The sequence below is a fragment of the Malania oleifera genome, chromosome 10 (assembly GCF_029873635.1).
Source record: "Malania oleifera isolate guangnan ecotype guangnan chromosome 10, ASM2987363v1, whole genome shotgun sequence".
Taxonomy (NCBI): domain Eukaryota; kingdom Viridiplantae; phylum Streptophyta; class Magnoliopsida; order Santalales; family Ximeniaceae; genus Malania; species Malania oleifera.
Window position 1 is genome coordinate 65,141,108 of NC_080426.1, and position 25,203 is coordinate 65,166,310.

Consider the following 25,203-nt stretch of genomic DNA (forward strand, 5'->3'; position numbering starts at 1 on the left):
CTCCTCTAGAATGGTCCTCCTAATATCCACATCGGCAGGAACACATAATCTGGAATGGAACCGTAAAGTTTCGTCATCTACAATACTGAATTCCTCCCCCTAACCACTCTGCACTTTGTCCATCATCTCTGCTAATTCTGGGTCTTCTTTATGAGCAGCTTTAATTCTTTCCTGCAGGATAGGTGTAATAGCCCGGAAAATTTTTCACAGGGTCTCGTCGACGAACACAGGGAGTTCGTCTATGAGGGCATAAGGAGGCCTCGTCGACAAAGCCATATCTCGTTGATGAGAAGATACAGAGAGAGGGTTTAAGGCTAATTGAAACTCGTCGACGAGTGTGCAGGTTCGTCGATGAATTTTCTACAGGACTCGTTGACGAGATGAGGTGATGTGTCTCGTCAACGAATTCGGCCTTATAAATAGTGAAAACTCGGATTTTCAGCATTATTTGGCACAAAACACTTCCTTTTTCTCTATCTACACCCCTCTTCCTTTCTCTCTTCGATTTCGACCCTATTTTTTGTCGGATTGAAGATCTGAGACCACCACGACGCCTCTAGCGAAGTTATTTGCAAGTCTGCCGGAGCTGATCATGGGAGAAGTTGGTTTGAAATTCATCTCAAATCTAGGGTAAGGTATTTTATTCAGATTATGCATTCCTTGTAGTTATAAGAAATGTTGTAGGTAAGAAAATACTAATGTTTTGTTCCAGGGGATATTGTTTTAAGGATGTTAAGTTAGAAATCCTACGGGTATAGGGTCAGAATTTAGTAAAGACTTTTCATATTTAAGATAAGGAAAATATGCTATGCTAAGAGATTCATTTATGTTATCAGAAATTTTATATATTTATATATATATATATATATATATATGCATGTATACTAGTTATATTATAGAATATGAATTTTTAAAGTGTGTGTGGCTGGAGTAAATATTACCTGATATGAAGTTTTGTATAGTATTCAGTATAGCAAGCTATACAGATATAGTTAGATATTTTACAGATTTTTATATACACAAAATAAGTATACATATACAGTTTTACTTAGATGATTACACATATAGATATTAAACAGTATAGAAATAGAACAGTATATATACGGTTTATATACAAAGCTATGTTTTCCTAAATGCCAGAACACTCAGAGAGTATAGACAGATTATACAAATAGAAAGTACAGGCAGATTATATTGATAGAAAGTATAGACAGAGTATACAGTTATAACATCAATATGTTACATATATTATAGAATTTACAGTACAGAGTTATGGTGTTATGGTTATTTTGGAAACATAATGAAAACAGTATAAAGATTATAATATATATAAATGTATGATATCAGATCGCTGTGAAAAGATTATAGATAAATACAATACAGATACAGAATACATAGCACAGTATTGTTGCTGATACAGATAGAGTGCAGCCACATATCTCAAATAGTATGTGGGTACCATCAACCGTGCTCAGAGAGTATGTAGCTCCCCAGTTTGCTGGGTTGAGGGGGCCGATTTGACGACGTAACAGCTAGTCCCGCGCCAAGGAGAGTATGTAGTTTGGCCAGGTTGAGGTAGTGTAGAGTATAGTGACTTACCTATAGGGCCGACTAGGTTAAGTCGAGCCTACAGGATGCACAACCCTATAATGAGGGGTCAAATCATGACATATAGAGTTTTAGGGAAAAAATACAGTTATGTATATGTATACAGTTTTACCACTTTTTTTGTATATAGTAAGATATTAGCAGTATGAATGATAGAAAGTTCGGATGATACATATATTTTAAGCTCATATACATGTGATATTTGTGTTTTACAAATTTATCAGATCATGCAGTTTTACATACTATTATTGTAGTTTTACGATTCGATCGCCACACACTAGTAATAGCATATTTCCACTTACTGAGCGTTGTCTCACCCTATTATTTTACCATTTTTCAGGTGAGCCAATTAGGCGAGCAGATCAGGCTCGCAAATAGAGTGATTTCTTGATAGCCATAGTTTTAGGGTGAGTTTATGTCTGAGTTTTGTATTTTTGGGATGAGTGACACTGGAGGGAGTTGTTTTATATGACTATAGTTTGAATATATTGAACTCTGGTATTGTATAGTATGTATGGATGTATGGTTTATGTTTCCGCTGTGTAGGTATGAATATTGTATACAAGATTACCCCGGTACCTGCTAAGGCCCGAGTTTCATAGCAGAGGGTATCAGCACAGTTAATATATATATATATATATATATTATGAAGAAAGGAAAAAAAAAATGATATAAATTTTGAGGTCATTACAATTTGGTATCAGAACCTAGGTTGCTAGGTTCTGTAAACTTTAGAGTGCAACGGGAAATAATACCAGAATATAGGAAAAGAATTTGAGGTTTTATTCTATGATATGGATACAAGATTTTCGTGGTGGTTTCTGTGTTTTTCTTGGGGTGACGACTTTAGGAAAGTCATAATAAACTATCGACGAGTTATGTATTTAGGTTATGGGATGTGATTTGGGGTTAGGATTAGAAGAGATGGTTAATAGAGAATTTGGAATTTTAGTTGAATAAGTTGAGTCTGTAGGGAAATAGGATTCTGAAATGGTATTTTATATGTTTTCAGGATGGACCTAGGAGGCAGTAGCGCTTATGCCAGTGGTGATGATGGAGTGGGTTCTTCTGGCGCAGGAGGTGGAGATTCGGATGCTGTGCTACGTAGTGTGGCTCAATAAGTTATGGCTCAGATTGCTCGGAGCTCTAGGGAATAGGGAGGTCCACCTCCAGCTTAGGGATGTACCATAGGGAAATTCATGAAGATGTATCCGCTAACTTTTTCTCGAGCGACTGACCTTGCAATTGCTGAGAACTGGGTGCAGGAGGTAGAGAAGATTCTGTCAATACTTCACTGCATCGATGAGTAGAGAGTCTTATATGCTACGTATAAACTAGCAGGGGAGGCCGAGAGATGGTGGGCAGCCACCAGATTATTGGAGGAGCAGAGGACAATTCCAGTACCGATGACCTGGGCTCGATTCAGGAACGTGTTCTTTGATAAATATTATCCTACCTCAGTCAGAGAGACTTGAGTACAAGAGTTTCTGAGTTTGTCCCAGGGGTTATCGACCATCCAGTAGTACGTAGTGAGATTTATTGAGCTTTCGCGTTTCTTCCCATATATCATTCCCGATGAAGTAAAGAAGGCAAGAATGTTCGAGAGGAACATGAGGCGTGATATTTATAGGAAGGTGGCAGTACTGAGGATTTAGGATTTCTTAGAGTTGGTTGACAGGGCTAGTATAGCATAGGAGAGTCTATTTAGAGAGACGGAGACAAAGAGTTAAAGGAAGAGAACTGCGCCCTCGAGTTTTCAGGAAGGTCCCAGTTGAGACCCTTGGAGAGGAGATAGATCTGGCAGAGGCCAGAAACAGATGGTAGAGCATGGTGGATTTCAGGGTGGACAGCTTCCTGCCATTTGTCTTAGATGCGGACGGAGACATTCCGGTGAGTGCTGATTGAGGGAAAACGTTTGTTATCGTTGCAAAAGGCTCGATCATATGGCTCGATCGTGTCAAATGCTGTCGAATTATACACCAGCTCCCAGACTGTTTCGGGGTGGATACCAGGCACCTTGCGGAGGTCAACAAAGAAATAGTGCGTCGGCGAGGGTCTATGCATTGACATCGAGAGACGCTGAGACGGCTGGAGATGTGGTCACAGGTACCCTTACTACTTTACCATATAAAATTGTTGTTTTGTTTGATACAGGTGCCACCCACTCTTTCATATTGGTGGGGTATGTCAGAATGACTGGGATAGAGACACAACTATTAGATGTAGAATTATCTGTGGGTACGCCGATTAGATCCGTGGTAAAATGCAGGAAGGTGCTTCGAAATTTTTTAGTAAGTATTCAGGAGAGAGTGTTGTTAGCCGATCTTGTGGTCCTAGACATGCAGGGATTTGATGCAATACTGGGCATGGACTGACTAGCTATTCATTATGCTAGCATAGATTACCACCAGAAAGAAGTAATTTTTAAACCCCTGAATGAGTAAGAATGTAGATTCGTGGGTTCACGTGTACATGCGTCACCACAGCTGGTGTCAGCTATTCAGGTGAGGAGGTTGCTATAGGGTTGTTGCCAGGGGTATATCGCATAAATAAAAGATTTGCCAAAAGAATTGAGACAAGCCGATACACTAGTAGTGTGGGAATTCTCAGATGTCTTTCCAGAAGAATTGTCTAGTTTGCCGCCTGACCGTGAGATTAAATTTACCGTAGATCTGTTGCCGAAATTTGCACTAGTATCTAAAGCACCATATCGGATGCCTCCAGTAGAGTTGAAAGAATTGAAAGATCAACTACAGGAATTGTTGAATAAGGGATTTATTAGACCCAGTGTGTCGCCTTGGGGAGTTCCAGTTCTGTTCGTGAAAAAGAAGGATGAGACCATTAGACTGTGTATCGATTATAAAGAGATAAATAAACTGACGATCAAGAATAAATATCCTCTCCCTAGGATCGATAACTTGTTTGATCAGCTTCAGGGGACTCAGGTTTACTCTAAAATTGAATTGCGGTCGGGTTACAATCAGGTGAAAGTTAGAGTAGAGGATATTTCGAAGACCGCATTTCGTACCAAGTATGAGCATTACGAATTCTTAGTGATGCCGTTTGGGTTGACTAATGCACTAGTAATATTTATAGATTTGATAAATCGGGCGTTCCATTAGTATTTGGACCAGTTTGTCGTTGTATTTATTGATGATATACTGGTCTATTCGAGAAATTTTGAGGAGCACGAGCATCATTTGAGGTTGGTATTGCAGATATTGAGAGAAATGAAATTTTATGCAAAATTAAAGAAATGTGAGTTCTAGTTAAGACAGGTTACTTTTCTCGGCCATGTGATCTCTGAAGCAGGTGTATCAGTTGATCCAAGTAAAATAGAGGTTGTGGTGAATTGGGAAAGGCCAAGCAGTGTTTAGGAGGTCAGGAGTTTTCTGGGATTAGCAGGCTATTATCGGCGCTTCGTAAATGGCTTCTTCAGACTATCCGGTCCATTAACATGACTTACAAGGAAAAATGTGAAGTTTGATTGGACCAATGACTGTGAGTAGAGTTTTCAAGAATTAAAATAGCAGTTGGTCTTGGTGCCAGTTCTAGCTATTCCATCAAGGGAGGACGATTTCGTGATATACAGTGATGCCTCTTTGAAAGGTCTTGGATGCGTGTTGATGCAGTACAACAGGGTCATTGCTTATGCGTCTAGACAACTTAAAGAATATGAGAAGAATTATCTTATGCATGATTTGGAGTTAGCTGCAGTGGTGTATGCTCTCAAGATCTTGATGCATTATTTATATGGTGGGAAGTGCAAGGTTTTCACGGATCACAAGAGTCTGAAATATTTCTTCACCCAGAAATAGCTAAATATGAGACAAAAAAGGTGGCTAGAACTCATTAAAGATTATGACTGCACCATTAGTTACTAGTCGGGGAAAGCGAATGTGGTAGCTGATGCTCTGAGTAGGAAATTAGTGGGTCCATTGTTAGCAGCCATGGAGATTCAAAACTCGATTCTAATGGATTTAAAGAGACTTAGTATAGAATTGGTAGAAGATAGTCCTCAGGTGTTTGTTGCCAACCTAGTGGTTTAGCCTACGCTGTATGAGAAGATTAAAGCAGCTCAGGCTGATGATGTAGAGTTGGTAGAGGTAATGGCTAGGGTGCGAGATGGTTAGGGTGAGGAATTCAACATATCAGATGACGGAGCCCTACAGTTCTACACTAGGCTTTGTGTTCCTGTAGATATCGAGATAAGAAGAACTATACTAGAAGAGGCTCACAGATTTCTATACACTATACATCCAAGTAGCACTAAAATGTATAGGGATCTGCGAGAGTACTTTTAGTGTAGTGGAATGAAAAGGGAGATAGCCGAGTTTATACAATAGTGCTTGATGTTCCAGTAGGTTAAAGCTGAGCACCAGAGATTAGCGGGGCAATTGCAGCCGCTGTTCATTCCAGAATGGAAATGGGATCACGTTTCGGTGGATTTCATTACAGGATTACTGGCAGTGTGTCAGGGGTTAAATATAATTTGGGTAGTTGTGGATTGTTTGATGAAGACCACTCATTTTATCCCTATTAAAGTCGGCTACTCCATGGATAGACTGACATAGATATATGTTCAGAAGATAGTTCGTGTTCATGTCCAGTATCCATAGTCTCGGACTGAGATCCTCGGTTTATTTCACGATTCTAGAAAAGTTTTTGGGAGGCTATGGGTACACAGTTAGCTTTTAGCACTGCTTTCCATCCTCAGATAGATGGTCAGACTGAGAGGATGATTCAGACAGTAGAAGATATGCTTCGTGCATGCGTGCTAGATTTAATGGGTAGCTGGACTCAATTTCTACCACTAGTTGAATTTGCTTATAATAACAGTTACCAGTCTAGTATCAACATGACTCCGTACGAGGCATTGTATGGTAGGAGATGTCATTCTCCTTTTTCTGGGATGAAGTAGGTGAAATGTGAGTTTTGGATCCAGAGATAATACAACAGGCGTCCGATAAGGTCCGATTAATTAGAGAAAGAATCGGTACAGCACATAGTCGGCAGAAAAGCTACGCAGACACTCGCCGCCGAGAATTAGAGTTTGATGTGGGAAATCGAGTATTTTTTAAGATAGCTCATCTAAAAGGAGTTATGGGATTTGGAAATAAGGGCAAGTTGAGCCCTAGGTATATTGGTCCTTTTGAGATACTAGAGAGAATAGGGTCAGTTGCCTATAGGCTAGCTTTGCCGCCAGTTTTATCCAGAATACACTGCGTGTTTCATGTTACTATGTTAAGGAAATACATCCCAAACTTGAACCATATAATCAGCTATGCAGAAATCAAGCTTAAAAATTTATTAGCTTATGAAGATGTACTAATTCAAATTCTAGACAGAAAGACATAGACACTGTGCACTAAAGAAATACAATTAGTTAAAGTTTTTTGGAAAAATCACACTATAGAGTAAGTTTCTTGGGAGTTTGAAGAGCAGATCAGATAGAGATACCTGCAGTTGTTTCAAGAGGTTTAGTGATAAACAAGTAAAGTATAAATAGATAGATTATATTGTCTTTTGCAAGTGCATGTATTGATGTAGTTAGTGAGTAGTTTTTAGCTTCATATGTAATCTCCCAAAACATATTTTGTAACCACGGTATTCCTCTGCCATAAGTGAGGGTAAATAATAAAATAAGTAGACCATTTGCTTTTGTGAGATGATAGATAAACATACAGATAGTAAATTTTGAGGACGAAATTTTATAAGGAGGGGAGAATGTAATAGCTCAGAAAATTTTTCACAAGGCCTTGTCGACGAAGCCACGTCTCGTCAACGAGAAGATACCAAGAGAAGGTTTAAGGCTAACTGAAACTTGTCGACGAGGGTGCAGGTTCGTCGACGAATTTTCTATGGGACTCGTCGACGAGGTGACGTGTCTCGTTAACGAATCCGGCCTTATAAATAGTGAAAACTCTAATTTTTCAGCATTATTTGGTGCATAACACTTCCTTTTTTCTCTCTCTACGCCCCTCTCCCCTTCTCTCTTTGATTTCGGCCCTATTTTTTACCGGATTGAAGATATGAGGCCACCACAACGCTCCTGGAAAAGTTCTCTACAAGTCTGCCGGAACTGATCATGGGAGAAGTTAGTTTGGAATTCATCCCAAATTCAGGGTAAGGTATTTTATTCAGATTATGCTTTCCTTGTAGTTGTAAGAAATGTTGTAGGTAATAAAATACTGATGTTTTGTACTAAGGGATATTATTTTTAGGATGTTGAGTTAGGAACCCTGCGGGTATAGGGACAAAATTTAATAGGGGCTTTTCAAATTTAAGGTAAGGAAAATATGCTATGCTAGGAAATTCATATATGTTATCAGAAATTTTATACATTTATATATTAATATATATATATATATATATATATATATATGCATGTATACCAGTTATATTACAGAATATGAATTTTTAAAGTATGTGTGGTCAGAGTAGATATTACCTGATATGAAGTTTTGTACAGTATTCAGTATAACAAGCTATACATATATAGCTAGATATTTTACAGATTTTTATATAGACAGAATATGTATACATATATAGTTTTACTTAGATGATTACACAGACAGATGTTAAACAGTATACAGATAGAACAGTATATAAATGGTGTATATAGAAAGTTATGTTTTCCTAAATGCCATAACACTCAGAGAGTACAGACAGATTATACAAATAGAAAGTACAGACAGATCATATAGATAGAAAGTACAGACAGAGTATACATTTATAGCATCAAGATGCTACAGATATTATAGAATTTATAGTACAGAGTTATGGTGTTATGGTTATTTTGGAAACATAATGAAAGCAGTATAAAGAGTATAGTATAGTATAGTATATATATATGTATGTATGATATCAGATCCCTGTGAAAAGATTACATATAAATACAATACAGATACAGAATATAGAGTACAGTACCGTTACTGATGCAAATAGAGTGCAACCACATATCTCAAATAGTGTGTGGGTACCGTCAATCATGCTCGGAGAGTATGCAACTCCCCAGTTCGCTGGGTTGAGGGGGTCGGTTTGGCGAGGTAGCAGCCAGTCTCGCACCTAGGAGAGTATGTAGTTTGGCCAGACTGAGGTAGTGTAGAGTATAATGACTTACCTAGAGGGCCGACCAGGTTAAGTATCGCCTACGGGCCGCACAACCCTGTCATAAGGGGTCAAATCTTGACATATAGAGTTCCAGGGAAAAAGCACAGTTATGTATATGTATATAGTTTTACAATTTTTGTTGTATATAGTATGATATTAGCAGTATAAATGATAGAAAGTTCAGATGATACAAATATTTTAAGCTCCTATGCATGTGATATACGTGTTTTATAGATTTACTAGATCATGTAGTTTTACATACTATTATTATAGTTTTACAACTTGGTTGTCACACACTAGTAATAACGTATTTCCACTTACTGAACGTCATCTCACCCTATTATTTTACCATTTTTTAGGTAAGCTAGTTAGGCGAGCAGATCAGGCTCGCAGATAGAGTGATTTCTTGATAGCCCTGGTTTTAGGGTAAGTTTATGACTGAATTTTGTATTTTTGGGATAGGTGATACTAGAGGGAGTTGTTTTATATGACTATGGTCTGAATATATTGAACTCTGGTATTGTATAGTATGTATGGATGTATGTTCTATGTGTTCGCTGCGTAGGTATGAATATTGTATACAAGATTACCCCGGTGCCTGCTAAGGCCCGAGTTTCATAGTAGAGGGTATCAGAATAATTAATATACATATTATGAAGAAAGAAAAAAAATGATATAAATTTTGAGGTCGTTACAATAGGTTGCACTACTAAACTAGCATTGTGAGTCTGAGAACCACTCTTAACTAATTCGATGTTGAATCTCTCCAGATCTATCATGATCGGATAGTAGATCTCCATAGTTGCCAACGCTGATTTTCACGATTTCCTGCTCAACGCATCAGCTACCACGTTTTCTTTTTCTAGGTGATAACTGATGGTACAATCGAAGTCCTTAATTAACTTCAACCACCTTCTTTGTCTCATATTCAATTCCTTATACGTGAAAAACTTATGGTCGGAAAAGATCTCACATCGCTCGCCGTACAAGTAATGCCTCCAAATCTTCAATGTGTGTACAACTACAGCCAACTCAAGATCATGGGTCGGTTAATTTTTTTCATATTCTTTTAACTACCTGGATGCATACGCCATCACCCTGTCATGCTGCATCAATACACAATCAAGTCCCTTCAAGGACGCATTACTATAAATAACATAACCCCCACCCCCTGATGGGATGACCAATACTGGTGTTGTGATTAATCTTTGCTTCAATTCCTCGAAACTCTACTTACAGCTGGCGTCTCACTCGAATATGACATTCTTCTTAGTCGGTCGTGTTAAAGGCCCCGATTATGCCAAGAATTCCTTTACAAAATGACAGTAATACCCAGTTAGCCCCAAGAAACTCCTGATCTCCTGGACATTCCTCGGTCTAGCCCAATTCACTACCGCTTCAACCTTACTGCGATCCATAGAAATACCATCTCCTGAGATGACATGCCCCAAAAACACGATTTTCTCAAGTCAGAATTCACATGTATTGAACTTAGCATACAACCCATTTTCTCGAAGCGTCTACAGAACCTGCCTCAAGTGTTCCTCATAGCTCCTTGAATAAACCAGTACATCATTAATAAAAGCAACAATGAACTGGTCTAGGTATTGGTGGAAGACTCTGTTCATCAAGTCCATAAATACCGTAAGAGCATTCGTTAAACCAAATAGCATAACAAGAAATTCATAATGCCCATACCTAGTCCTGAAGGCCGTCTTTGAGACGTCTTCTACTCTCACTTTCACTTGATGATAGTCGGATCTAAGATCAATCTTCGAATACACTTGTGTACTCTGGAGCTGGTTAAACAAATCATCTATATGGGGTGGAGGATATTTGTTCTTGATTGTCACTTTATTAATCTCCTTGTAATCTATGCACATCCTCAAAAACCCATATTTCTTCTTTACAAGTAGAACTAGAGCTCCCCATAGAGATACACTAAGTCGTATGAAGCCCTTATCAAGCAAATCTTGCAACTGATCTTTCAATTCTGCCAATTCTGCTGGCGCCATTCGGTAAGGTACTTTGGAAATAGGCGTTGTACCTGGAAGTAGATCAATAGGGAAATCTACTTCACGATCGAGTGGCAAGCCTGGTAACTCATTTGGGAAAACATCTAAAAATTCTTTTACTATAAGCGTTCTAGTAAGTTTTAATTCATTCTCTGACATTTCCTTTACAACAGCCACAAACCCCTGACAACTACTCAACAGTAGTCTCTTAACTTGAATAACTGTAACTAGCTAAGGCGGGGATTGCACTTGCGACCCTACAAATCTAAATTCCGCTCTTCCTGGAGGTCTGAATATCACTTCTCATGAATGGCAATCTATGTTGGAAAAATTAGCTACTAGCCAATCCATACCGAAGATTATATCGAATCCATGCATATCTAACACTATTAGATCAGTAGACAAAATTTTCCCTTGAATATCAACTGAACAATCCCAGAGTATCTTACTACATCTCACTACAGATCCAGTCGGTGTAGACACTAACAATTCAGTATTCAACAACTGTGCTTCTATCCCACATAATACCTCAAAGACACGAACGAGTGTGTGACACCTGAATCAAATAATGCAATAACTTTAAAAGAAAACATATTAACCATACCTGTCACCATGTTGCCTGTCGTCATAGCATCATCTGGCTTCAGCACAAACACTATGGCTAGAGCAGTATTCCTCTATTGGCCCCATGTGGCGCCTGATAACCTTCCCAATATGGTTTGGGAGCTGGAGCTACATCTGGTGGTGTAGGGTAGTCTCGCACCATATGCCCTGGTCTACCGCAGCGATAGAAAACCACCCCACCTGCTCGACACTCTCCTTAGTGTCTCCTACCACACATCTGACAGATTGGAGGACCCTGCCTTGCCTGCACCTCACGTCCTCCCGTCTCCTGTCTCAGCCCTCTGCCATGGTTTCCTCTCCTCCATTGACCATGTCTAGGACCCTGCTGATAGCCTGAAGATACAGATCTCTTCCTTTGTCTTTGCTCCTCTATATCTAAACGCTTACCAACCTCTACTAAAGCTGCTCTGCCGACTAACTCAGCAAAATCCTGGATCCATAGTACTACCACTTGCTTGAATATACTCCGCCTCAAGCCTTTTTCAAACTACCTCGCCTTTTTCGCCTCATCAGGAACAAAGTATGAGCAAAATGAGAAAGCTCAATAAAACGCGCCGCATACTGCTGGACTGATAACCATCCCTACTTCAGACTCAGGAACTCTTCTACTTTAGTATTCCTGACAGTAGCTGGAAAAAATCTATCAAAGAACAATTCTCTAAATCGTTCCCAAGTCATGGCTATCAGCGTAGTCCTCTGCTGCTCCAAAAGCCTCATGGCAGTCCACCACCTCTCAGCCTTCCCTTTTAGTCTATAGGTGGCAAAGAGGACCCTCTGTTCCTTAGTACACTGCGACACAGCCAAGACTTTCTCGGTCTCTTGCATCTAGTTCTTAGCGGCTGCAAGATCGACTCCTCCTGAAAAGGTCAGAGGATTCATATTCATAAACTTCTCAATAGTGCATCCATGGCCTGCCGACGGACAACCCTGCTCCCTCGAGCTTTTAGAGACCTCAGCCATAACCTGCTGAGCCACGCTACGTAATATCGCGTCAGAGTTAGTCCCTCTTGCACCTGATGGCCCGCTCCATCACTGCCACTCGCATGGGCACTACCTCCTCCTAGATCCATCTTAAAGAATAAAAAATGCAACTTAAAAATATTATCCTTATAATTTACCCACCTAATCTCACCACTTATCTTAACATTCCCAACTTATTCCTAACCTCAGTCCTACATTCTAGGAACATGACCCGACAATAGTTTACTATGGTTTTCTTGAAATCGTCACCCCAGGAAAAACACAGAAACTATCACAGAAGTCCTGCCTTTAGACTGTAGAACAACACCTAGAATCATTTTCCTATGCTTTGGTATCATTTCCGTTGCATTCTAAAGTCTACAGAACTTAGAAACCTAAGATTTGATACCAAACTGTAACGACCTGCTTAATTTCCATAGGTTTTTTTTTAATATAATAAAAATATAATGCACTTGAACCCATGGGTACCAGAGATATAACATAAATATAAAATGAAAGCCTACGCAGTAGGAAACATAAAATCACAATATCATAAACACAAAACCATTCATCTCAATACTAGAGTTACTACAAAAGGAGACCTAGGGTCATTCCCACAAAAATCATTTGAACCTATAACAAAATGCATACCCTTCAAAAAGGGCAAGTCAACCGTATCTACCTCAATAGAGCTTTATCCGCTCTCCTATTAGGGGCTCCTGAAAAGTTCATAAAATTTCGGGGTGAGACACCTTTCAGTAATTGAAATAAACTAACACTAGTGTGTGGCAACACGAACATTTATGTGATATATATACATATATATATATATATAATCATGAACATAACTAGTAAAACTGTATATATCATATCTGGGAAAACATATATACTCATTCAAAAGCAGAACATAAAGGATTTCTAATGGCATAGAGTATCTCATATAATAATAATACAAAAGCATCCTGGTAGGTTAGCTGGCCGTTGTCATGTATTACCCCCACATGACTGGGTTGTGTGGCTCGAAGGCGGGACTTGATAAGGGTTGGCTGACCACTGTCAAGTCAAAAGTACAATCTGTAAGTCCGATTGGTCTGCCAGACCTGGTCCGTACACTAGGGGCGCTTACACTTCTTAAAACCACATCAACCATCCAACCTCGCACCACTTCGTACAACAGAATTAACACAAATATCATGATAAATCATGAACACATAGCATCGGTACCGTGCAAGTGTTAGACTAGACCAAGCCAACCAAGTTCTGATAACATATAACATATACTGAAACTGTGATACATAGATATTTCATACCATTAATTATCAAATCAATCATATCATTTTGCATATATACGTATATCATGAAAATCATCGGCCCGTATGCTGGTATTTCATATTTTACCATCCCGTACGCTAGCAAATTATATCCATAACATGGCCCGTACGCCGGCAAATCATATACATAACACGACCCGTATGCCAGCAAATCATATCCATATCTTTACCATGTTCCCAGAAAATAGTATTTCATAAATTCCACTCATGCCACACAAAATAGGTTTTATACATATTGAAACATATCATCTTTTACAGCAGTATTTCCCAAACATAAAGAATATACATATATATATATATATATATATATCCCTAAAATCAAATGTTGTAATAACATACATACATTTTCATAAAATAACTAGCTTAGTTTATCCCCTTACCTAAATCCTAAAAAGTCTCTGAGAGAAATACTCTTGTACTCGCAGGGTTCCCCGCTCAACACCCTAAAAACAACATTCCTCGGAACTAAACTTTAGTATTTTTACGCGTACTACGCTTTCTACAACTGACAAGAAGTCAAATAATAAGTAAAAAGTCTTACCTTGGATCTGGGATGAGCTCTGAACTCGACCCACTGACGATCCACTCCAGCAGATAAGTAGAAAACTTCCCTAAGAGTGTCGTGGTGGCTTCGAATCATCGATCCGGCGAAGAATGGACCCATAAAACTAGAGAGAAGGTTGGGGAACCGAAGGGAGAGAGAAGGGGGGATTCTACGACGAAATTCTATCAAAAAATCACATTTAGAACTATTTATACTACGACCTTCGTCGACGAGCCACGTCACCTCATTGACGAGGTCATGAAGGAAGTTCGTCGACTAACTCTATTTTTCATTGATGAAATTCAGGAATAAGAGATTTGCTCTTCGGTATTTTTTCGTCAAAGAAATGTACACTCGTCGACGAGTCCAATTGTAACTTCGCATTCGTCGACGAGGTCTGTTGCGTCTTTCTTTATCCTTTCCAATTTCTATTTCCTCTCTCTCTAATATTATTTAAATATTATAATTATTCGGGTCACTACAGTGATCCTCATGTATGTATCACCAGTTTAGCAGTACAACCTACTCTGCAGGAAATAATTAAAGCCGCTCAGAAGAAAGATCCAAAATTAGTAGAGGTGATAGATAGAGGCAGCATCGTCAGGGAGAGAAATTCTACATTTCAGATGATGGAACTTTGCGATTCCGTACCAAATTATGTGTTCCTGCTGATATTGACCTCAGCAAGACTATTTTGGAGAAGGCTCACAGATTTTTGTATACGGTTCATCCCGGCAGTATGAAAATGTACAGAGATCTGCGAGAGTTTTATTGGTGGAGTTGTATGAAGAAGGAAATTATCGAGTATGTAGGGCAGTGTCTGACGTGCCAGCAGGTAAAAGCTGAGCACTAGAGGCTGGTGGGTCAGTTGCAGTCGTTATTTATCCCAGAGTGGAAGTGAGATCATATATCCATGAATTTTTTCTTAGGGTTGCCGTCGACATCGCATGGCCAGAATGCAATTTGGGTGATAGTAGACCGGTTAACTAAGATCGCCAATTTCCTCCTTATCAAGATCAGCTATTCCCTCAGCCATTTGGCAGAGATTTATATTCAGGAGATAGTTCGTTCTCATGGAGTGCCTGTATCCATAGTGTCAGATCGAGACCCGCGTTTCACGTCATGATTCTAGAAAAGCTTGTATGAAACTTTAGGGTCTCAGCTATCGTTTAGCACGACATTCCATCCTCAGTCAGATGGGCAAACTAAAAGGACAATACAAATACTAAAAGATATGCTCCGAGCATGCGTATTAGACTTTGAGGGTAGTTAGACTCAGTTCATGCCACTGGTGGAGTTCGTGTATAATAACAGTTATCGGGATAGCATTTGCATGACAATGTTTGAGGCTTTATACGGTAGGAGATGCCGATCTCCTTTGTATTGGGACGAGATGGGTGAGCGGCAAGTTGTGGGACCAGAGCTTGTGCAGCAGACATATGATAAGGTTCGGCTCATCAGAGATAGAATTAGTGTAACTTAGAGCCAACAGAAGAGTTATGCCGGTAATCCTCACAGGAAGTTAAAATTTGACATTGGGGATCATGTATTTCTGAAGATAGCTCAATTAAAAGGGTTTATGAGGTTTGGAAGGAAGGGTAAACTTAGCCCTAGGTTTATCGGTTCGTTTGAGATTCTAGAGAAAGTGGGACTGGTTGCCTATAAGTTAGCTTTACCACCTGCGTTATCCAGGATATATAACGTATTCCATGTTTTCATGCTAAGGAAAATACGTCCCAGACCCTTCTCATATAATCAATTTTGGTAAATTAGAGCTTAGTGATTCACTAGTTTATGAGGAGGTACTCGTGCAAATTCTAGATAGAAGAGGACAAGAAATACGTAATAAGAAGATTCATTTGGTAAAGGTTCTATGGAGGAATCATACAGTAGAAGAGGTTTCTTGGAAAATCGAGGAACAGATCAGATAGAAGTACTCGCAATTGTTCCAAGAAGAACAGATGTAACTAGAAATGTAAGTGATTGTGTAGTATTTCTTATGCAGGTACATGTAATACTTTAGTTAGTAAGTGATATCTTAATTTTGGGGGAATTTTCTTTTGTATATGTAATCTCCCATGACTCAAAATGTAACCACGGTATTCCTCTGTCATAAGTGAGGGTAAGTAATAAAATAAGTAGACCATTTTGCCTTAAGGGATGATGAATTATCTGAATAGTAAATTTCGAGAACAAAATTTTATAAAAAGGGGAGAATGTAATGACCCGAAAAATAATGATATTTAAATATTAAAGAGAGAGAAAAATGGAAATAGAATAGAAGGAGGTAGCAGCCTTCGTCGATGAATGCATTATAAGCTTATCGACGAAGGTCAATTTCGTTGACAAGAAAATACTAAGAGATGTTTTGGGTGATTCTGAATTTTGTCAACGAATGTGAGAGTTTATCGACGTGCCTTCTTGACTTCGTCGACAAAGCTCCTTGTATAAATAGCCTAAAACTCATATTTAAATGTGGAAAAATCAGAAAATCACTCCCTCTCTCTCTCCCTACAGTTTCTCTATCCTCTCTCTTCTATTTTGGCTTCTTTGTTTGCCGGATCAACAATCTGAGGCCACCACGACGCTCCCGGAGAAGTTATCTCCAAATCTACTGGAGCGAATCGTTGGTGGAGCAGAGTTGGAATTCATCCCTAGTTTGAGTTAAGGCTTTTTATGCCAAATTTGATCTTCCCGTAGTTATAAGAAATGCTATTCACGGAGAAATACTGAATTTTAGTTTTGAGAGTTGTCGTTTTCAGGGTGTTGAACGGGGAACCCTGCGGGTGCAAAACGAGCGCGTTTTAGGGGGTTTCTTTTCAGTGTCAGGTAAGGAAATAAAGTAAAGCAGTTATTTTTCATGCAATTTATTATTATTTATCAGTAAATTAATTTTCAGAAAAACATATCTTATATTTGTATATTATGATAAAAATGCATATTTGGGAAAATATTATTGTTATATAAGAAATATGATTTTAGGATGAAATGTATAATTTTACTCAGCATTGTGTGGTATGAATATTATTTTACACAATAAATATTATATTATAGAAATTTTATGAATAAAGTATGATTTTCAGAAGTTATGAAATATTCGACACAAGGCCATGATTGATAGTTGGCGCGAGGCCGTGTACATGTATGATTTTGGCGCAAGGCCACAGATATGAAAGTAAACGGCCCATGGCCGTATGTATTTACGTTATTATAGAAAATGCTATCAATCTATTTATGCTAAATTATATATTATCATGTATTATGTATTATCAGAGCCCAGATGATAGTTTAGTTCGGTTACAGGAGCACGATACCGTAACTATACAGATCAGATTATTATGTTCAGATTTGTGCTAACTGCTCCACAAGGGGGTGGGAGATGGATAGTCGATGTGACTTTCGGTGTAGAGTTGTAGACGTCCACCTGGTAGTCTAGACTAGTGTGTGGTGGGACCATTGTATTTACAGACATTTTTGACTCGGTAGTGGTTGGCCAGTCATTGTCAGGTCCTGCCTTCAGGCTGCACAACCCGTCATGGGGGGTAATACATGACATCCGCTATCTATACGTCCTGAGTATGTTTTTAGTACTATCAGCTATACCAGACATTTTATGAATCATATGATTTATTAGAAAATACAAAAGTATTTGATTATTCAGTATGTTATGATAAATGTTCCAAATATATAAAATGTACTGCATATGTATAATTGCATTAAATATTCATGTTGTCACACGGTTGTATTTAGTTTATTTTTCCTTACTGAGAAGTGTCTCACCCCCAAACATTAAATGATTTTCAGGAAACCCAGAAAGACTGGCGGAGCATGACCGCCATTGAGTTGATTGTACTACCCTACTAGGAGGGTAAGTTTGGACTAGAATCAGAGGATTTTGATGTGAGGTCCTAGGGATGTTTTGTAATTTTGGGAGATTACATATAAACACAATATTTTGAGATATACTTGACTCTGGTATTATGTATTTTGTGGTTATGAGTGTGTGATTTACATTTACTGCTGCTTAGGTTTCGTTGTATATGACAGGTGTCTCCACTACCCACGGGTTCGGGTTGACTATTTTATTTATTTTTCTTTTCTTGTATGAATATATAAGCAGGTTGTTACACTACACATTGCAAATTTGAGCATAAAATTATTGAGCATGATTATGAAGCATAAATCGTGGTATGATATGATATTAGTATTGGTATCTATGAAATATATTGGTATCCATGAGTATGTTAATTGATACATGAGTATGACAATATATTTGTAACCATAAGCAATGATATAATATTGGTATAGGTATCCATGATAAATGCAAAGCTTCTATTTTCAGCCTTCACTAGATCTATACTTTTGCTTATGGTTGCTCAATGCTTTAATATTTATATGTTTTTCTTGATATCTTACTTTCTTTATTGATGTCAAAAGGGTGAGAAATTTTGGGTAAAAATTGAACATGATACTACATACTTAAGTTGATATATTGGCTCAACTATGAAAGTATTTGATCTTGAATGATATGATATTGATCTTGAATGATGTGATCTTGATTTTGAATGATGTGATTTTGATATGAGCATGATATTGAAATTAATATTGAACTTGATCTTGATATTGCAAATATTGTTAAGTTAATGCTTATTGTAAGGGGGAATTTTTTTAAGACTTACTCAATTTTTTAATTCTTGTTTGTCATCATCAAAAAAGGAGAGATTGTTGGTCTTACAAGGCTTGAAATTTTGTTTTGATGATAACAAATCAAAGGAACTTAACACAATTAGTTAAGTGATGATGTGACACGACTCAAGAAAGAGAATACAAGGTCAAGTGCTCACAAAGATCAATAAAAGCTTATACTCCAAAGAAAGATGATCAAATGAAGTTTAAAAGGCATGTATTCAAATATGATCTAATAAAACTTGAAGATCATAAGAGCATGAGTGAGAACTTGCTAAAGCATACTGAAACTTGAAGACAAGATGGAGATAAAGCAAAAATATCATGGAAGACTTCAAAACTTAGAGTTGTAGGCTTTAAGAAGTATGATGTAAGTACTTTATGTTTTAAATATCTCATGAAATATATTGAAAGCTCTTCTAGGGTTATGCATTGACTTAGAGACCTCATTTAAAATCTCAAAAAATGTTTTATGAGAAATCAAAGTAAGAGAGCATAAAGGATTTTTGAAAACTAAAATAAAAAGTCTGAATTTGGTCTGTCCAGACAACTGAGGTGCACCCTCAGAAGACTGAAGATGTACCTCAGAATACTGAAGTTTTACTTTAGTCTACTGAAGAATTTCTTCAAAAGACTGAAGAATTAGTTCAGAGTATAGAAGATTTTTCTGAAGGAATACAGAAGAGGCAGTACACCTTCAGGAGATTGAACGCTTAGTTTAGTCATCTGATTTGGGACTTTAGAAGACTGAACCCTCAATTCAGACGTCTGACCCTATGTCCAGTTCAAATTTTTTAGTGTGTTAAGGAACATCAGAAGACTGAACCCGATACTTCAGTCATCTAAACACTATTTGTAATGACTCGAGGAATAATAGTATTTAAATAATTAAGAAAAAGAAAAAATAGAATTTGAACAGAAGGAGGCAGCAGCCTTTGTCGACGAACGCTTCACGTTCATTGACGACGTGGCAGTATAGGCTCATCGATGAAGGTGTGCCTCGTTGATGAGAAGATACCTAGAAATTATTTTGGGCAACTTTGAATTTCGTCGACAAAGGGGAGAGTTCGTCGACGAATTTCCTTTTGATCTCGTCGACCAGGTGACGTGGCTTGTCGACGAAGTCTCTAGTATAAATAACTTAAAACTTAGTTTTTACACAGAAAAATCGGCAAAAATCTCTCTCTCTCCTCCCTGCAATTTCTATCTCCTCTCTCTTTGATTTCGGCTCCATTGTTCACTAGGTTGACGATCTGAGGCCACCACGACTCTCCTAGGGAAGTTCTCTCCAAATCTGTAAGAGCGGATCGTTGGTGGAAACGAATTGAAATTCATCCCTGAGTTGAGGTAAGGCATTATATGCCAAATTTGACCTTTTCATAGTTATAAGAAATGATATTTACGTGAAAATACTGAAATTTAGTTCTGAGAATTGTTGAATTCATGGTATTGAACGGGGAACCCCGCGGGTGCAGGATGAGTGGAATTTTTGGGGGGTTTCTTTCTAGTGTCAAGTAAGAGAATAAATTAAAGCAGTTATTTTCCATACAAACTATTATTATTTATCAGCAATTAATTTTTAGGAAAGCATGTATTACATTTGAATATTATTGAGAAAAATGCATATTCGGGAAAATACTGATGTTATACAGAAAATGTGATTTTAGAATGAAATGTACAAATTTACTCAGTTTTGTGTGATATAAATATTATTTTTCATGAAAGGTATTATGATATGACAATTTTATGAGTAAAGTAGGTTTTCAGGGATTATGAAATAATACAGTACATTATGATTTTGAAAAATACATGATAATTGATTTATTTATTCAGAATGATATGTATGAGATATTCGAAGCAAGGCCGTGATTGATAGCCGGCGCAAAGCCGTGTATGATATATGACTTCGACACAAAGCCGTATTTATGAAATGTTCGGCGCAAGGCCGTATTTATGAAATTATAAAAAATGCTATCAATCCATTTATGTTAAACACTGTATTATCATGTATTATATGTTATCAGAAGCCGAATGTTAGTTTAGTTCAATTTCAGGAGCATGGTATCATAACTATATAGATCAAATATCTATGTTTAGATTAATGCTAACCACCTCACGAGGGGGTGGGAGATGGATAGTTGATGTGACTTTCAGTGTAGAGCTGTAGACGTCCACCTGGAAGTCTAGACTAGGGTATGGCAGGCTCATTGTACTTATAGACATTTTTTACTCTGCAGTGGTTGGCCAGTCATTGTCGGGTCCCGCCTTCAGGCTGTACAACCCGTCATGGGGGATAATACATGACATCAGCTAGCTATTCATCCTAAGTATGTTTTCAGTATTATTAGCTATACTAGACAGTTATGATTAGTATGATTTATTAAAATATGAAGGTATACGTTTATGCAGTTATTAGATAATTAATGTTTTTGGTATGGAAAATGTACTTTATATCTATATTATCATTAAATATTTATGTTGTTATATAGTTGTATTTAGTTTATTTTTCTTTACTGAGAAGTTTCTCACCCTTGAACATTAAATGATTTTTAGGAAACCCAGAAAGACCGGTGGAGCGTGACCGCCGTTAAGTCGATTGTACTACCCTACTAGGAGGGTAAGTTTGGTTTAGGGTCAGGAGATTTTTGTTGTGAGATCCTAGTTGTATTTTTGATATTTTGAGGTTGTATATGAATAAAGTATTACTTCGGATTGTAGTTAGCTCTGGTATTTTATATTTTATGGTTATGAGAATATGATTTACATTTACTACTACTTAGGTTTCCGCTGTACATGACAGGTGTCCCTGCTATCGTCGGGTTCGGGTTGACTATTTTATTTATCATGTTTTATTATATAATAATATAAGCAGGTTGTTACACTATTAACGACTAGAAATTTTAAATGTTTTAAATTTCAAATAGAGGTTTCTTGTCCCCTAAAATTTATGAAAACTTAAGAGATACTCCAAGTAATCTTGAGTAACATGAAATTACTTTTAGAAGCATATAAATACATGGTTTTGCAAATCAAATTATACCAAGAATTGAAAATTTTGTTTCAAAACTGAAAGCACACTTGCTCTTTCAAAGCTCTCTCTTGCTTACTCATTGCAAAATATGATTTGCTCAGAATACTGAAGTGCTAATCCATCCTACTCTGATTTCTACTACTGGTCCTCATCTGGAGAAGGATATTGGTGAAATCTTACTTGAGCTTCAATCTTATTTCAATTTGATATTTAAATATTGAAGTATCTAGTGTTTGAATTGTACTAATTAGCTCTATGTGAAAGTGTCTTTGTACACCATCTTGTTTCTTGTCTATTGTAGTTCTTTGACAATTCCAGGTTGTTGGATCGTTGTACCAAGTAAGGGGTATTGCTTAGAGAGGAATTTCTCTAACCTATTGAAGGAGTTATCGAGCATTGGGTATCACTTAGAGAGGTGTTGCTCTAGCCTATTGAATGAGTGATCAAGTGTGGGGTATCACTTGGAGAGGCGTTGCTTTAGCCTATTGAAGGAGAGTCTGAGTGTGGGGTATCGCTTGTAAAGATTTGTTCAGCCTGGAAAGGAACGGTATAGTGGAATCCTTAGGAGGTATTGGCCTAAGGTGAGGACGTAGGCTGGGGATAAGCCGAACCTCGTAAAAAACATGGTATCACTCTCTTTTGTTATTCTCTTTACTTTCAGCATATAGTAGCGACTTGCCTAATTTTTCATTTTATTTTTTTTCCATAATAACATTCAATATTATAATCATATACAACTGAACAACATAATCAACCTGGACCCATGGGTACCAGGGATATACCAAAATACAACCTTGATACCTAAGTAGTAGGAAACATAATTTACAGCATACTATACAACCAACCACAATTTCAGAGTCCTACTAAAACTGTTATATGTATATACAATCATCCACAAAAGAAACCAAAAGTAACCTAGGGTCACCTCCCAAAAATAACTCCAACCTTGACTTTACAACTCACCCTTCTGACAGGGTAACTCAGTCGGACTCTACTGTCGCGGAGTTCTATCCGCTCCTCTACCCAAATTTCTTGAAATGTATATATAGTTGGGGTGAGACACCTCTTAGAAAGGAAAATAAACTAATATCATTGTGTGGCAACAAGAGTATTTTCGTGTTACACATATAACAATACGTAAATCATATATGGTAAAACTATCTATATCATATCTGGGAAAAACTTAAATTTCATAACATGGTATAACATATTGAATTTCTACACATAAAAATCATCTCATATATATGTAAAAGAAATAACATCCTGGATGGATAGCTGGCTGGTGTCATGTATTACCCTTACATGACTAGGTTGTGCGGCCCGAAGGCGGGATCTAGCAATGACTGCCCGACCACGCTAAATCAAAATAAGTCTGTAAGTATGATGAGTCTACCCTTCCTAGTCCGCATACCAGAGGGACGCCTGCACTACCATAAAACCACATCGACTGCCGATCTCCCATTGCCCCTTACGACAAGTGGTAGCACTAACATATACATGATCGTGATCATATAGTTACGGTACCGTACTTCGTGAAAGCTTAAACCAAACCATTCGGGTTCTGATAACATATAGTAAATTTCAAATAATGATACATAGTTGTTTCATAATAATATCAGTCAGGATAATATTTTCATAAATTTTTGCATATCATAACTTATAAACCACGACCCTTATGCCGGATAGCATGTCATATAAAAACACGGCCCTTACGTCGACATATCATGTAAAATCACGGCCCTTACACCGACATATATTTAACATACATAGTTTGAAATATCTATATTGTTTCATTACCATATTTTAAACATAGTTCCCGTATCATTTTAATAACTTCCTAAAAACAGTAATAATATGCTGATTTTGAAAACATATTATTTTGATATTACATTAAATCATATAATTTTATACTCATGCCACACAAAATGAATATTATTCTATTCGTAAAAATCCACACGAAATCATACTCCCTGTTGAACTGTATTAAAAACATTTTTCTGTTAACATCAGTATTTAAAAACTCATTTCCATAACATACATAATTTCCTTGAAAATAACAACTGAATATTAATAAATAATTTCATGGAAATATTGACTTAATTTAGCCCCTTACCTAACTTTCTAGGAAGCCCACCAAAACACCCAAAATCACACTCGTGTGTTCCCCAACCCAACACCCTGAAATTGATATTTTCCCAACAAAACTTCAATATAAATCCATCTAATACCTTCCTTAATCCAGAAATACCAAATACCTTAATAAATATTAAAATAATCAACTTACCTAAATTTTTGAATGATTCCCAAGTTAGCCTAACCAACGATCCACTCCCGCAGAAATGAAGAGAAACTTCCTAAGAGTAGCGTGGCGGCTCCGGATCATCGATCCAACGGAGATTTGAGCCAGAAAGTTAGAGAGAAGGTGAGGAGGGCGAAAATTTAGGGAGAGAAACTCCACATGCAAAATTTTCTTGCCACAAATTCGGGTTCAACATATTTATAAAATGTAGACTCGTAGACGAGCACTTACTCCTCATTGATGAATTTCAGGCCCTGAAACATCCCTCTCAGTAATACCCCGTTGAGGAGACACGTGTCCCCATCAACGATCCCAATAAGCCACTTTGTCTATGAACGTGAAGCGTTTGTCGGTAAGATCGTACTGTGAACCCTTCTAAAATTTCTTTTTTCTTCCTCTTTTATTATTTAATTTCTATAATTCTTCGAGTCTCTACACATTAACTGCGTGGTTGAATTTAATTTTTGATCATATACACTCCGTGGATTGGATATTAAATAAACTAAAAGATTAATTTGATTTTGGAATTTGCGGAAATCAAAAGGAAGTACGTTGGTTGATCAATACAAATTATGGAAATCGTAAGGGAGTATGTTGATTGGTTAACACTCAAGAATAATTAACTGAAAGTTTATTTAAAAGTCCAAGGTCTTGGAAGGAGTGTTGGATTTCATATTGTGCATCATATTTAGAAATCAAATCCATCAATAAAGGCCTTACATATATTCACAAGGTTATAAACAAGCAAATATCTTGAATTCTTGCAAAAGTTGAAATTGCCAAAGAATAACATACTATATCCTGGTTTGGTATCTTTGGTTGTTGTTGATTGGTTTTTGGTTGATTGAGTTTTGATTACTTGTGTTGTGTTTTGGTTTGTGGATTGAATAAGTTAATAAGCCTATGCTGTGTGATTGTTAAATTAACAAGTGGTTTAAGAATTTATAAAAGGTATTAAAAAAAAATTTTAATAACCCAATTCACCCCCCTCT

General features: G+C 37.4%; 1 protein-coding gene across 2 annotated transcripts in view; it reads left to right on the forward strand.

The window, feature by feature from the left end:
- Positions 1-18,356, forward strand: part of LOC131166976 (large ribosomal subunit protein uL3c) — a 68,332-nt gene extending 49,976 nt beyond the window's left edge. For both annotated transcript variants that reach the window (XM_058125682.1, XM_058125681.1), the window contains exon 2: positions 18,000-18,356. The gene's annotated coding sequence lies outside the window, so the exon portion shown is untranslated. The remainder of the gene's footprint in view (positions 1-17,999) is intronic.
- Positions 18,357-25,203: the final 6,847 nt, after the last annotated feature.